Source organism: Sabethes cyaneus, chromosome 1, assembly GCF_943734655.1.
Source record: "Sabethes cyaneus chromosome 1, idSabCyanKW18_F2, whole genome shotgun sequence".
NCBI classification, from domain to species: Eukaryota; Metazoa; Arthropoda; class Insecta; order Diptera; family Culicidae; genus Sabethes; species Sabethes cyaneus.
The window spans coordinates 78,613,370-78,627,743 of NC_071353.1; positions in this window are offsets into that span (position 1 = coordinate 78,613,370).

Here is a 14,374-nt window from a genome sequence, read left to right on the forward strand (position 1 = left end):
ATAAGGAAATTTGAATTTCATTTGTATGGGAGCTCCCCTCTTAAAAGGGGAAGGGGTCGTAATTCACCATAGAAAAAATTTCTGCCATCTAAAACTCCCACGTGCCAAATTTGGTTCCATTTGATTGATTAGTTCTCGAGATAAAAGGAAATTTGCATTTCATTTGTATGGAAGCCCACCCTCTTAAAGGGGAGATGGGCCATAACTCACTTTCTAAAGAAGAAAGGGGTCTCAATTCACCATAGAAAAAAATCTTGCGTCCAAAACCACTTACATGTCAAATTTGATTCCATTTGGTTGATTAGTTCTCGAATTATGAGGAAATTTGTATTTTATTTGTGTAGAAGCACCCCCTCTTAAAGTTGGGAGGGGTCCTAATTCACCATAGAAAATATTCTTGCCCTCGAAAACTTTCACATGCCAAATTTGGTTTCATTTGCTTGATTAGCTCTCGAGTTATGAGGAAATTTGTATTTCATTTGTACAGGAGCCCCCCCTCCTACAGTGAGGAGGGGTCCCAATTCATCATAGAAAAAAATTTTGTCTATAAAAACACCCACGTGTCAAATTTGGTTCCATTTGCTTAATTAGTTCTCGAGTTATGAGGAAATTTGTATTTCGTTTGTATAGGAGCCCCCCCTCTTAAAGTGGGGAGGGGTTCTAATTCACCATAGAAAATATTCATGCCCTAGAAAACTTTCACATGCCAAATTTGGTTCCATTTGCTTGATTGATTCTAGAGTTATGAGGAAATTTGCATTTCATTTGTAAAGGAGGGCTCCTATCCTAAAGTGGGGAGGGGTCCCAATTCATCATAGAAAAAAATTTTGTCTCCGAAAACACCCACGTGCCAAATTTTGTTCCCTTTGGTTGATTAGCTCTCGAGTTATGAGGAAATTTGTATTTCGTTTGTATAGGAGCCCCCCCTCTTAAAGTTGGGAGGGGTCCTAATTCACCATAGAAAATATTCTTGCCCTCGAAAACTTTCACATGCCAAATTTGGTTTCATTTGCTTGATTAGCTCTCGAGTTATGAGGAAATTTGTATTTCATTTGTATAGGAGCCCCCCCTCCTAAAGTAAGGAGGGGTCCCAGTTCATCATAGAAAAAAGTTTTGTCTCCAAAAACACCCACGTGTCAAATTTGGTTCCATTTGCTTGATTAGTTCTCGAGTTATGAGGAAAATTGTGTTTCTTTGGTACAGGAGCCCCCCCTCTTAAAGTGGGGAGGGGTCCTAATTTACTATAGAAAATATTCTTGCCCTCGAAAACCTTCACATGCCAAATTTGGTTCCATTTGCTTGATTAGTTCTCGAGTTATGAGGAAATTTGTATGGAAGCCCCCCCTTTTAAAGAGGAGAAGAGTTATAATTCCCCTTATAAAGAGGGGAGGGGTCTCAATTTACCATAGAATAAATTCTTGTCACCGGAAACACCCACATGCCAAATTTTGTTGTATTTGCTTGATTAGTTGTTGAGTTATCCAGAAATTTGTGTTTCATTTGTATGGGAGACCCCCCTCTTAGTGGGGGGAGGGGTTTCTAACCATCACTAAAACCTTTCCTGGCCCCAAAAAACCTCTACGTGCATATTTTCATGCCGATTGGTTCAGTAGTTTTCGATTCTATAAGGAACATACAGACAGACAGACAGACAGACAGAAATCCTTCTTTATAGGTATAGATTTTTGATAGTTGAGCAATAAGAAATGAGTAACATCTTCTATCTATATATATACTCCCGGTAGGGGTGGTGATTGTCGGCTTTGCGGATGATATCATTCTGGAAGTCTATGGTGAATCTATTAGAGAGGTTGAGTTGACGGCTGCCCACTCTATAAGCATTGTTGAAGATTGGATGCGATCCAGGAAACTGGAGCTAGCGCATCATAAAACGGAGGTTATCGTGGTGAACAACCGCAAGTCGGTACAGCAAGCAAAGATCAGCGTCGGGGACTGCACTATTTCGTCAACGCGGTCCTTAAAACTTCTGGGAGTCATGGTCGACGACAAGCTCAAGTTCGGGAGCCACGTCGACTATGCCTGCAAGAAGGCTTCCACAGCTATCTCGGCATTGTCTCGTATGATGTCTAATAGCTCTGCGGTATATGGCAGCAAGCGAAGGCTATTAGCCAACGTGGTCCAGTCTATACTTAGGTATGGCGGACCGGTGTAGTCATCGGCGTTAGGTACCAAAAGCTATCTAGCCAAGCTGGAAAGCACCTATCGTCTCATGTGCTTGAGAGTGGCGAGTGCGTATCGCACAGTTTCACATGACGCAATCTGCGTCTTAGCAGGTATGATGCCTATTAGCATTATCATCAGCGAAGACGTAGAGTGCTTCAACCAACGTGGAACTAGAGGCATACGGAGTACCACAAGATCGGCCTCGATGACCACATGGCAGCGGGCATGGTCTAATTCCACAAAAGGTCGGTGGACACATCGACTTATCCCGGAACTATCTGGGTGGGTCAACAGGCGCTACGGCGAAGTCAACTTCCACCTGACACAGATTCTGTCAGGGCATGGTTGCTTCAGACAGTATCTGCATAAGTTTGGGCATGCGGAGTCCCCCGAGTGTCCCGAATGCGTGGATGTTGAGGAAACGGCAGAACATGCTTTCTTCATATGCCCTCGTTTCGCGGGCGCGAGAAGCAGCATGATGGCAGTGAGCGGACAGGACGCTACCCCGGATAACTTAGTCCAAAAGATGTGTTCCAGCTCGGACATCTGGGGAGCGGTCAATGCGGCTGCTACCCAGATTGTACTCGAGCTACAAAACCACTGGAGAGCCGATCAACGGCGAATAAACAGCCTTACTACCATAGTCCAGTAGTTATCTAAGCGAGTGCATTAAGCACAATAGCCCCTCCCTGAAGTAATACGGTAATAGGTGGTGGTGCCAGGGGGGATTGAGTCTGGAGACTCGAGTAGGGTTTTAGTGGGTCGGGATCCTCACGTCCCATTAGGGGGGTCGGGATACCTAAACCCCACTCCCTGAGTTATCTTCTCAGGTGTCTGATAGTACCGTATCTTCTAAGGTGCTCAGCAGATTTCCCAACTCGTAAAAAAAAAATATATATATATATATACCGTGTACCCCCGTTGGTATGACCTTCTTCAATCTGCACATTTTTAATCTGTACCCCGATGGTATGAATGCGTTCACATTAAAAACCGATCAAGCGTCAGACACAATTGACGTTAAAGTGGACCGGTAAATTAAAAAAAAGCAAAAAATCTTAATGCGTTTCCTCTTGCTCAGGAGCTTTGGCAATATAGCTCATATGCAACTTATCTCTCTCCAGCACTCAAAATAGACCATTTTAGTCGAAACTGCGGAGCCAATTTCGTATTATACATACCGAACCTTTAGAATTCGCGCATGTTTGAGATGTTTTCAAAGCGTTTATTTTCGTCAAATCAAAACAACAAGTTCATAGGGTACGCGTCTTGCGCGTGTGTGAAAATGAATAGAGTTACCAAAAATTCAGATTAAAAATGAACTCGCCCAATCTGAACGACTGAACGAGCTGTTTTTCATATTAGCGGGGGTTGAGTGTGTATATATATATATATATATATATATATATATATATATATATATATATATATATATATATATATATATATATATATATATATATATATATATATATATATATATATAGATAGAAGATGTTACACATTTCTTATTGCTCCTGGTTGGTAAACGGCTGGATAATGCGGAATATAGACCCCATAGTGGTCGTTAGCCTCTTATCCAGCCACTCCGATCCCGACCTCCTCGTGGTACCAGCCGGAATACGAGCAACCTTAGCGGAGATCGGCTAACCAACCCCGGTGGAAACTAAGGTCGTATACTAACCGGGAAGGAGGTAGTGAGTCTCGGCACTATAAGATGGCAGCCCCATCACGAGACTCGGTAGTGTTGCCCCAGTACGGCTACACACCTAAACAACACAAACTAACAACATTCAAGCATATACGGAGCGGAATATTCGGCATCGACCTAGGCGACGGAATAAGGACGACGAATGGAGACTCGGGACTTGGAACTGCAGATCGCTAAATTTCGCAGGTTGCGAGCGGGTGCTGGGGAGCGGGGCTTTGTTGCCGGTGACCCGCCGTCGGAAGCGCCACCCACTGGAGGGCTTGCAAAACTCGAGATTGTGACAAAGATCATCCGAGGTTCATGATTTATGTACAACACGAAGTACAATACGAAGTTTATCGGGTCAGCTAGTATATATATATATATATATATATATATATATATATATATATATATATATATATATATATATATATATATATATATATATATATATATATATATTTATCTATATATATATATATATATATATATATATATATATATATATATATATATATATATATATATATATATATATATTTATCTATATAGATATATATATATATATATATATATGGGGCCAGGAAAGGTTTTAGTGATGGTTAGAAACCCCTCCCCCCACTAAGAGGGGCGGCTTCCATACAAATGAAACACAAATTTCTGCATAACTCGACAACTAATCAAGCAAATAGAACAAAATTTGGCATGTGGGTGTTTTCGGTGACAAGAATTTATTCTATGGTAAATTGAGACCCCTCCCCTCTTTATAAGGGGAATTATAACTCCTCTCCTCTTTAAAAGGGGGGGCTTCCATACAAATTTCCTCATAACTCGAGAACTAATCAAGCAAATGGAACCAAATTTGGCGTGTGAAGGTTTTCGAGGGCAAGAATATTTTCTATAGTAAATTAGGACTCCTCCCCACTTTAAGAGGGGGGGCTCCTGTACCAAAGAAACACAATTTTCCTCATAACTCGAGAAGTAATTAAGCAAATGGAACCAAATTTGGCATGTGGGTGTTTTTGGAGACAAAAATTTTTTCTATGATGAATTGGGACCCCTCCCCGTTTTAAGAGGGGGGGATCCTATACACATGAAATACAAATTTCCTCATAACTGAAGAACTAATCAAGCAATTGGAACAAAATTTGGCATGTGAAAGTTTTCGAGAGCAAGAATATTTTCTATGGTGAATTAGGATCCCTCCCCACTTTAAGAGGGGGGGGGGGCTCCTATACAAATGAAATACAAATTTCCTCATAACTCGAGAACTAATCAAGCAAATGAAACCAAATTTGGCACGTGAGTGTTTTTGGAGACAAAATTTTTTTCTATGATGAATTGGGACCCCTACCCACTTTAGGAGGGGGGCTCCTATACAAATGAAATTCAAATTTCCTCATAACTCGAGAACTAATCAAGCAAATAGAACCAAATTTGGCATGTGGAGGTTTCTGGAGGCAAAAATATTTTCTATGGTGAATTAGGACCCCTCCCAACTTTAAGAGGGGGTGCTTCTACACAAATGAAATACAAATTTCCTCATAATTCGAGAACTAATCAAGCAAATGGAACCATATTTGGCATGTGGGTGTTTTTGGAGGCAACCATTTTTTCTATGATGAATTAGGACCCCTTACCTTTTTAAGAGGGGGGGCTCTCATACAAACGAAATACAAATTTCCTCATAACTCTAGAACTAATCAAGCAAATGGAACCAAATTTATCATGTGGGTGTTTTTGTAGGCAAGAATATTTTCTATGGTATATTTTTTATGGATTTCCCCACTTTAAGAGGGGTGGGGGGCTCCTATACAAATGAAAAACAAATTTCCTCATAACTCGAGAACTAATCAAGCAAATGGAACCAAATTGGACATGTAAGTGGTTTTGGACGCAAGATTTTTTTCTATGGTGAATTGAGACCCCTCTCTTCTTTAGAAAGCGAGTTATGGCCCATCTCCCCTTTAAGAGGGTGGGCTTCCATACAAATGAAATGCAAATTTCCTCTTATCTCGAGAACTAATCAATCAAATGGAACCAAATTTGGCATGTGGGAGTTTTAGATGGCAGAAATTTTTTCTATGGTGAATTACGACCCCTTCCCCTTTTAAGAGGGGAGCTTCCATACAAATGAAATTCAAATTTCCTTATAACTTGAGAACTAATCAAGCAAATGGAACCAAATTTGGCATGTGAGAGATTTTGGAGTCTTGAATTTATTTTACGATAGTTAGAGACCTCTCACCCTTGTGGTAGGGGGATATGGACTCTCATACAAATAAAACAGAAATTTTTGCGAAACTCAAAAACTAATCGAACTCGAGAAATTCGAGACTCTTCCATAAAACATTAGTCAATACAAGACCACAAAAACTATCTATAGTAACACTAGATCATTCAGGACGAGACGGTCGCGAGTGTTGCCGGTGACCCGCCGTCGGAAGCGCCACCCACTGGAGGGCTTGCAAAACTCGAGATTGTGACAAAGATCATCCGAGGTTCATGATTTATGTACAACACAGGTTAATTTGTGGCAATACGAAGTTTATCGGGTCAGCTAGTATATATATATATATATATATACTATAGAAGAAGAAGATATATCTATATATATATATATATATATATATATATATATATATATCTTCTTCTTCTTCAGCAGCATAGAGCCGGGGTGGCTCGTGCTGTTTCAAGCACTCGTCTCCATTCAACTCGGTCTTGGGCCACTCGTCGCCAATTTCCTAGTCGTCTCAGAAGTCGCAAATCGCTTTCGACCTGGTCGAGCCATCGTGCACGTTGGGCCCCCCTGTTCCTGGTGCCGGTGGGGTTGTTGAAGAGGACCGTTTTCGTCGCACTGTCGTCCGGCATCCTTACGACGTGTCCGGCCCACCGTAGCCTGCTAACTTTCGCTAGATGTACGACGGGAGTCTCCCCAAGCAGTGCCTGTAGCTCGTGATTCAGACGCCTCCGCCACTCTCCGCTTTCAGTTTGTACTCCGCCAAATATCGTCCGCAGCACTTTCCGCTCAAACACGGCAAGGGCGCGTATGTCCTCCGTAAGCAGCGTCACGGCTTCAAGTCCATAAAGAACTACCGGTCTAATAATGGTTTTGTACATTGTTAGCTTCGTGCGGCGGCGTATGCTTCCTGATCGTAGCGTTCTACGAAGGGCAAAGTAGGCCCGATTTCCCGCTTGGATGCGCCGCTGGATCTACTTACTAGTGTTGTTGTCCGCGGTCACCAGCGATCCCAAATACACGAACTCCTCTACCACTTCTAGTTCGTCGCCGTCAACGGTTACCGTCCGTGGGAGGCACGCATTTGTTTCCTTTGAGCCTCTTCCTTTCATGTATTTGGTCTTCGACGCATTTATTTTTAGCCCAAATCTCCTAGACTCCACTTTCAGTCTGGCGTAGATTGCCTCCGCCGTCGCAAAGTTCCTGGCAATGATATCGAAGTCATCTGCAAAGCCTAGGAGTTGGCTACTCTTGGTAAAAATCGTGCCTCTCGTTTCGATGCCCGCTCGTCGGATCACCCCCTCAAGAGCGATGTTGAACAGCATGCAGGATAGACGGTCACCTTGTCTCAACCCTCGTCGCGTCTCGAAGGGACTCGAGAGTGTCCCAGAGGTGCGTACGAAACACATCACTCGAACCAATGTAGCTCTGATCAGTCGCGTCAGTTTGTCCGGAAAACCGTATTCGTGCATTATCTGCCATAGCTTGTCTCGATCGACTGTATCGTATGCTGCTTTGAAATCAATAAAGATGTGATGCGTGGGCACGTTGTATTCCCGACATTTCTGCAAGATCTGTCGGATAGTAAAAATTTGGTCCGTAGTTGCGCGAGCCCCCATGAAACCCGCCTGATAATTCCCTACGAAACCTTGTGCTATCGGTGACAGCCGGCGTAACAGGATCTGGGAAAGTACCTTGTAGGCGGCGTTTACCAGCGTAATACCACGATAGTTGCAGCAGTCTAGCCGATCACCCTTTTTGTAGATGGGACAACCCACTCCTTCCATCCATTCCTCCGGTAGCTTTTCCTCCTCCCAAATCCTAGAAATAACCCAGTGTAGAGCCTTTGCTAGCGTTTCTCCGCCATGTTTATAAAGCTCTGTCGGTAGGCGGTCCTTCCCAGCGGCTTTATTGGTCTTCAGCAGCCTGATTTCTCGTTTGACTTCTTGGAGATCAGGTGCGAGGACATCACTATCTTCCATGGGCGCTCCTAGGTTAATTTCCGTTCCGCCTCCTTCTGCGACTTCGCCATTGAGGTGTTCATCGAAGAACTGCTTCCACCTGTCGACCACCTCGCGCTCGTTTGTAATTAGATTCCCTCCCTCGTCCCTACACATGTCAGGTTTCGGTGTGTAGCCCTTTCGAGTTTGGTTCACCTTCTCATAAAACTTGCGCGTGTCATTAGCTCGGAATAGTTGCTCTAATTCTTCACGATCTCTGTCCTCCCTTTGGCGCTTTTTTCTCCTCAAGATCGTGGTCAACTGGTTCCTAGCTCGTCGGTACTTGGCCAGGTTCTCTCTAGTGGCAATACTTAGATAATTTCTCCAAGCATTTTTTTTTCTCTTCCACCGCTTGTTGGCATTCCCCATCAAACCAATCATTTTGTGTACTCCGAGGCTCAATACCTAGTGCCGCGGTAGCGGCCTCTCCGATGGCCGAGCGTATTCTGCCCCAACCGTCTTCGAGGTTTGAAGCACCTAACTCCTCGGAAGAAGGCAGTGCCTCATTCAGTACTCGCGCGTAGTTCTCGGCAGCTAGTGGGTTGTCTAGCTGCCTGATGTTCAGCCGAGGAGGGCGGCTTTGACGTGTCCGGTATACGGTGGACAGCTTCGAGCGCACATGTACTGCTACTAGGTAATGGTCAGAATCAATATCCGCACCCCGACGGGAGCGTACGTTCGTGATGTTAGAGAAGAACCGGCCCTCTATGAGAACGTGGTCAATTTGGTTCATTGTGCGTTGGTCAGGTGATCTCCAGGAGGCTTTGTGGATATCCTTGCGCGGGAAAAAGGTGCTTCGGATCACCAGGCCTCGGGAAGCTGCGAAGTTTATACATCGTTGGCCGTTATCGTTTGTGTCGGTGTGCAGGCTATGGGGTCCTACCACCGGTCTATACATTTCTTCCCTACCGACCTGGGCGTTCATATCCCCGATGACGATCTTGATGTCCCGTGACGAGCAGCTGTCGTACGTTGCCTCCAGCCTCGCGTAGAACGCTTCTTTCTCATCGTCGGGTCTACCTTCGTGCGGGCAGTGCACGTTAATGATGCTATAATTGAAGAAACGGCCCTTTATCCTCAATACACACATTCTCTCGTAGATCGCCTTCCAATCAATCACGCGATCCTGCATTCCGCCCAGCACTACAAAGCCCGTCCCCAGTTCGTTGGTAGCGCCACCGCTCTGGTAAAACTGGGCCTTTCCGCCACGGATCTTCCATACCTTCTCTCCTTTGCGACAGATTTCCTGCAGAGCTACGATGCCGAGTTTGCGGGGTTCCAGCTGTTCAATCAGCACCCGCTCGCAACCTGCGAAATTTAGCGATCTGCAGTTCCAAGTCCCGAGTCTCCATTCGTCGTCCTTATTCCGTCGCCTAGGTCGATGCCGAATATTCCGCTCCGTATATGCTTGAATGTTGTTAGTTTGTGTTGTTTAGGTGTGTAGCCGTACTGGGGCAACACTACCGAGTCTCGTGATGGGGCTGCCATCTTATAGTGCCGAGACTCACTACCTCCTTCCCGGTTAGTATACGACCTTAGTTTCCACCGGGGTTGGTTAGCCGATCTCCGCTAAGGTTGCTCGTATTCCGGCTGGTACCACGAGGAGGTCGGGATCGGAGTGGCTGGATAAGAGGCTAACGACCACTATGGGGTCTATATATATATATATATATATATATATATATATATATATATATATATATATATATATATATATATATATATATATATAACGGCTGGATAATGCGGAATATAGACCCCATAGTGGTCGTTAGCCTCTTATCCAGCCACTCCGATCCCGACCTCCTCGTGGTACCAGCCGGAATACGAGCAACCTTAGCGGAGATCGGCTAACCAACCCCGGTATATATATATATATATATATATATATATATATATATATATATATATATATATATATATATATATATATATATATATATATACTAGCTGACCCGACAAACTTCGTATTGCCACAAATTAACCTGTGTCGTACATAAATCATGAATCTTGGATGATCTTTGTCACAATCTCGAGTTTTGCAAGCCCCCCAGTGGGCGGCGCTTCCGACGGTGGGTCACCGGCAACACTCGCGACCGTCTCGTCCTGAATGATCTAGTGTTACGATAGATAGTTTTTGTGGTCTTGTATTGACTAATGTTTTATGGAAGAGTCTCGAATTTCTCGAGTTCGATTAGTTTTTGAGTTTCGCAAAAATTTCTGTTTTATTTGTATGAGAGTCCATATCCCCCTACCACAGGGGTGAGAGGTCTCTAACTATCGTAAAATAAATTCAAGACCCCAAAATCTCCCACATGCCGAATTTGGTTCCATTTGCTTGATTAGTTCTCAAATTATAAGGAAATTTGAATTTCATTTGTATGGGAGCTCCCCTCTTAAAAGGGGAAGGGGTCGTAATTCACCATAGAAAAAATTTCTGCCATCTAAAACTCCCACATGCCAAATTTGGTTCCATTTGATTGATTAGTTCTCGAGATAAGAGGAAATTTGCATTTCATTTGTATGGAAGCCCACCCTCTTAAAGGGGAGATGGGCCATAACTCGCTTTCTAAAGAAGAGAGGGGTTTCAATTCACCATAGAAAAAAATCTTGCGTCCAAAACCACTTACATGTCAAATTTGGTTCCATTTGTTTGATTAGTTCTCGAGTTATGAGGAAATTTGTTTTTCATTTGTATAGGAGCCCCCCACCCTCTTAAAGTGGGGAAATCCATAGAAAATATTCTTGCCTGCAAAAACACCCACATGATAAATTTGGTTCCATTTGCTTGATTAGTTCTAGAGTTATGAGGAAATTTGTATTTCGTTTGTATGAGAGCCCCCCCTCTTAAAAAGGTAAGGGGTCCTAATTCATCATAGAAAAAATGGTTGCCTCCAAAAACACCCACATGCCAAATATGGTTCCATTTGCTTGATTAGTTCTCGAATTATGAGGAAATTTGTATTTCATTTGTGTAGAAGCACCCCCTCTTAAAGTTGGGAGGGGTCCTAATTCACCATAGAAAATATTTTTGCCTCCAGAAACCTCCACATGCCAAATTTGGTTCTATTTGCTTAATTAGTTCTCGAGTTATGAGGAAATTTGAATTTCATTTGTATAGGAGCCCCCCCTCCTAAAGTGGGTAGGGGTCCCAATTTATCATAGAAAAAATTTTTGTCTCCAAAAACACCCACGTGCCAAATTTGGTTCCATTTGCTTGATTAGTTCTCGAGTTATGAGGAAATTTGTATTTCGTTTGTATAGGAGCCCCCCCTCTTAAAGTTGGGAGGGGTCCTTATTCACCATAGAAAATATTCTTGCCCTCGAAAACTTTCACATGCCAAATTTGGTTTCATTTGCTTGATTAGCTCTCGAGTTATGAGGAAATTTGTATTTCATTTGTATAGGAGCCCCCCTCCTAAAGTGAGGAGGGGTCCCAGTTCATCATAGAAAAAATTTTTGTCTCCAAAAACACCCACGTGTCAAATTTGGTTCCATTTGCTTGATTAGTTCTCGAGTTATGAGGAAATTTGTATTTCGTTTGTATAGGAGCCCCCCCTCTTAAAGTGGGGAGGGGTTCTAATTCACCATAGAAAGTATTCATGCCCTAGAAAACTTTCACATGCCAAAGTTGGTTCCATTTGCTTGATTAATTCTCGAGTTATGAGGAAATTTGCATTTCATTTGTATAGGAGCCCCCCTTCCTAAAGTGGGGAGGGGTCCCTATTCATCATAAAAAAAAATTTGTCTCCAAAAACACCCACGTGCCAAACGTTGTTCCATTTGCTTGATTAGTTCTCGAGTTATGAGGAAATTTGTATTACGTTTGTATAGGAGCCCCCCCTCTTAAAGTGGGGAGTGGTGCTAATTTACTATAGAAAATATTCTTGCCCTCGAAAACCTTCACATGCCAAATTTGGTTCTATTTGCTTAATTACTTCTCGAGTTATGAGGAAATTTGTATGCAAGCCCCCCTTTTAAAGAGGAGAGGAGTTATAATTCCCCTTATAAAGAGGGGAAGGGTCTCAATTTAGCATAGAATAAATTCTTGTCACCGAAAACACCCACATGCCAAATTTTGTTCTATTTGCTTGATTAGTTGTCGAGTTATGCAGAAATTTGTGTTTCATTTGTATGGGAGCCCCCCCTCTTAGTGGGGGGAGGGGTTTCTAACCATCACTAAAACCTTTTCTGGCCCCAAAAAACCTCTACATGCATATTTTCATGCCGATTGGTTCAGTAGTTTTCGATTCTATAAGGAACATACGGACAGACAGACAGACAGACAGACAGACAGACAGACAGAAATCCTTCTTTATAGGTATAGATATATATATATATATATATATATATATATATATATATATATATATATATATATATATATATATATATATAGAAGATGTTACACATTTCTTATTGCTCCTGGTTGGTAAACGGCTGGATAATGCGGAATATAGACCCCATAGTGGTCGTTAGCCTCTTATCCAGCCACTCCGATCCCGACCTCCTCGTGGTACCAGCCGGAATACGAGCAACCTTAGCGGAGATCGGGTAACCAACCCCGGTGGAAACTAAGGTCGTATACTAACCGGGAAGGAGGTAGTGAGTCTCGGCACTATAAGATGGCAGCCCCATCACGAGACTCGGTAGTGTTGCCCCAGTACGGCTACACACCTAAACAACACAAACTAACAACATTCAAGCATATACGGAGCGGAATATTCGGCATCGACCTAGGCGACGGAATAAGGACGACGAATGGAGACTCGGGACTTGGAACTGCAGATCGCTAAATTTCGCAGGTTGCGAGCGGGTGCTGATTGAACAGCTGGAACCCCGCAAACTCGGCATCGTAGCTCTGCAGGAAATCTGTCGCAAAGGAGAGAAGGTATGGAAGATCCGTGGCGGAAAGGCCCAGTTTTACCAGAGCGGTGGCGCTACCAACGAACTGGGGACGGGCTTTGTAGTGCTGGGCGGAATGCAGGATCGCGTGATTGATTGGAAGGCGATCTACGAGAGAATGTGTGTATTGAGGATAAAGGGCCGTTTCTTCAATTATAGCATCATTAACGTGCACTGCCCGCACGAAGGTAGACCCGACGATGAGAAAGAAGCGTTCTACGCGAGGCTGGAGGCAACGTACGACAGCTGCTCGTCACGGGACATCAAGATCGTCATCGGGGATATGAACGCCCAGGTCGGTAGGGAAGAAATGTATAGACCGGTGGTAGGACCCCATAGCCTGCACACCGACACAAACGATAACGGCCAACGATGTATAAACTTCGCAGCTTCCCGAGGCCTGGTGATCCGAAGCACCTTTTTCCCGCGCAAGGATATCCACAAAGCCACCTGGAGATCACCTGACCAACGCACAATGAACCAAATTGACCACGTTCTCATAGAGGGCCGGTTCTTCTCTAACATCACGAACGTACGCTCCCGTCGGGGTGCGGATATTGATTCTGACCATTACCTAGTAGCAGTACATGTGCGCTCGAAGCTGTCCACCGTATACCGGACACGTCAAAGCCGCCCTCCTCGGCTGAACATCAGGCAGCTAGACAACCCACTAGCTGCCGAGAACTACGCGCGAGTACTGAATGAGGCACTGCCTTCTTCCGAGGAGTTAGGTGCTTCAAACCTCGAAGACGGTTGGGGCAGAATACGCTCGGCCATCGGAGAGGCCGCTACCGCGGCACTAGGTATTGAGCCTCGGAGTACACAAAATGATTGGTTTGATGGGGAATGCCAACAAGCGGTGGAAGAGAAAAAAAATGCTTGGAGAAATTATCTAAGTATTGCCACTAGAGAGAACCTGGCCAAGTACCGACGAGCTAGGAACCAGTTGACCACGATCTTGAGGAGAAAAAAGCGCCAAAGGGAGGACAGAGATCGTGAAGAATTAGAGCAACTATTCCGAGCTAATGACACGCGCAAGTTTTATGAGAAGGTGAACCAAACTCGAAAGGGCTACACACCGAAACCTGACATGTGTAGGGACGAGGGAGGGAATCTAATTACAAACGAGCGCGAGGTGGTCGACAGGTGGAAGCAGTTCTTCGATGAACACCTCAATGGCGAAGTCGAAGAAGGAGGCGGAACGGAAATTAACCTAGGAGCGCCCATGGAAGATAGTGATGTCCTCGCACCTGATCTCCAAGAAGTCAAACGAGAAATCAGGCTGCTGAAGACCAATAAAGCCGCTGGGAAGGACCGCCTACCGACAGAGCTTTATAAACATGGCGGAGAAAC